We start from the raw sequence: 2500 nt of genomic DNA, 5'->3' as shown, positions 1-2500 counted from the left end.
TATATATATTTCTTTGCTGCTGCTGCTGCTGCTGCTGCTGCCTTTTCTTCCTCCTCCTTCTCCTTCTTCTCCTGCTGCTGCTGCTGCTGCTGCTGAGTCTGTTGATTCCCTTCTAAATGGTGGGTCTGGTGGTGGTGGTTGTTCTGCTGTTGCTGCTGCTCCTGCTGCTGCTGCTGATCCTGTTGTTGTTGTTGTTGCTGCTGCTGCTGCTGGTGCTTCTGTTGCTGCTGTTGCTGCTTCGTGGGAGAAATCTCCTGCTGCTGCTGCAGCAGCAGATGTGGTGGATGTACACTCCATACTTCCTGCTGCTGCTGCTGCTGTTGCTGCTCTTGCTGCTGTTGCTGCTGCAGTTGGTGCAGCAACAACTCTGAATGATGCTCCTGCTGCTGCTGCTGCTGGAAGGGGGACAGCAGCTGCTGCTCCTGCTGCAGCACGAGCAGCAACGGGTGCTGCTGCTGCTGCTGCTCCTCCTCCTCCTCCAGTATAGCAATACGTGCTGTCGCCAATGCGGCGACTTCTTCTGCTGCTGCTTCTGCTGCTACTTCTGCTGCTGCTGCTTCTGCTGCTGCTGCTGTGCTTGTTAGCAGCAGCAGAGATGCTGCGGAAGTTGCTGCATAATCCACGATTAACTAGCTGGTCTGCTGCACTAACAGCTGTGCTGCTGCTGCTGCTGTTGCTGCTGGTGTTGCTGCTGCTGCGCTGTTGCTGCTGCAGCAGTTGTTGCTGCAGCTGCTGCTGAATATGCAGTTGCTGCTGCGGATGCAGCTGCTGCTGCCCAGCGACAGAGACGCAACCATGTATGGGGGTACCCTGAGGTACCCGTCCCTGCAGAGCAGCAGCAGCAGCAGCAGCAGCAGCAGCAGCAGCAGCAGCAGCAGCAGCAGGGTCGTCAGGCAGCTGCTGCTGCTCTATTTGCCCCCGCAGCAAATGGGGCCCCACAGGTTTTGCTGCATCAACTGTTGAGGAGGACTGGGCTATCCTTATTTCTACCATTCTCTATTTGCTGCTGCTGCTGCTGCTGCTGCTGTTGCTGCTGTTGCTGCTGCTGCTGTTGCTGCTGCTGCCGCTGTTGTGAGAGTCTCGATACACTCCTCCCTATACACGGGACAGAGGAGGGGGGAGGAGGGAAGGGGGGTAGAGGTAGAGGAAGAAGAATCTGCTGCTGCTGCTGCTGCAGTGGCTGCAGCAGCAGCAGCAAGAACAGCAGCAAGAGCAGCAGCAGCAGCAGTAAGAAAGAGTCAGATAGCCAAGGCTTGCTGCTGCTGCTGCTGCTGCTGCTGTCGTGGTAAAGAGGAGAGCCAATAGAAGAGGAAAGAAAAAGGAAAAGAAAGAAGAAGAAAGGAGACAGGGGAGACAGATAGATAGACAGAGAAGGGGGGCTTATTTATTTGCTGCTGCTGCTGCTGCTAGTGTTGCTGCTGCCGCTGCTGCTGCTGCTGCTGCCGATGCGGCGCGACAGACGCGGCGGAGGAGCCGCTATCAAGGAAGGAGGGGGGTAATAAACTTGTTACTTATGTATACAGCAGCAGCAGCAGCAGCAGCAAATTGCTGCAGCAAAATAAATAAATATAAATAGAATAAATTAATAAATAAATAAAAATAAACAATAAAAAGATAAGAACAAACAGCAAGAAAGAAGACGGCTTGCTGCTGCTGCTCCTGCTGCGGGGCCACAACCACCAACCAACAGTATTAACTGCAGCAGCAGCAACAACAGCAGCAGCAGCAGCAAATATCTCTTAAATACCTTATAAATAAAGAAAAAATAATTATTTTTATATTTAATTACTCATTAATTAATTAATCATAAGAAAATAACACTAAATAGGACACATTTGCTGCTGCTGCAGGGGCCCCCCAGCTGCACGTACAGCCGAACTCGACGCCGGCATAGATTTATTTCGGCTGTACGCGCAGCAGCAGCAGCAGCAGCAGCAGCAGCAACAGCAGCAACAGCAGCTCCTGCTGCTACAGCAGCAATTAATTAATATAACAATTAAATATAAATAAATATATATTATATAATAAATAAAAACGTAAAATATACAATTATTAATTAGCTCTATATACACTGCATGCCTATTATAAGGGGAGGAGGAAGAAAGAGGCAATATAATAAATAAATAAATAAATAAATAAATAGATAAGAAGAATAAATAAACAGAATAGATTTAATTACATATATTTATCCATTTATTTATTATTTTATTTATTAATAAGAAGAAAAAGAAGAAAAAAAAGAAAGAGAGCATCCGTCGTAGTCTAGGTGGTTAGGATACGCGGCTCTCACCCGCGCGACCCGGGTTCAAGTCCCGGCGACGGAATTTATTTATTTATTTATTTATTTATTTATTTATAAATAAATAAATAAATAAACAAATAAATAATCTGCCGGGATTCGAACGCGACTCCCAAGGATAAGAGACGAGCACCTTAATCAACTAGACTCTATCTACTTACGTAGGGCCTTAATAAAAAAAAAAAAAAAAAAAAAAAAAAT

The sequence above is a fragment of the Eimeria maxima genome, genomic scaffold (assembly GCF_000499605.1).
Source record: "Eimeria maxima Weybridge genomic scaffold, Emw_scaff488, whole genome shotgun sequence".
Classification (NCBI taxonomy): domain Eukaryota; phylum Apicomplexa; class Conoidasida; order Eucoccidiorida; family Eimeriidae; genus Eimeria; species Eimeria maxima.
The sequence above is the reverse complement of the archived record's forward strand: the minus strand, read 5'-3'. Positions refer to the sequence as shown.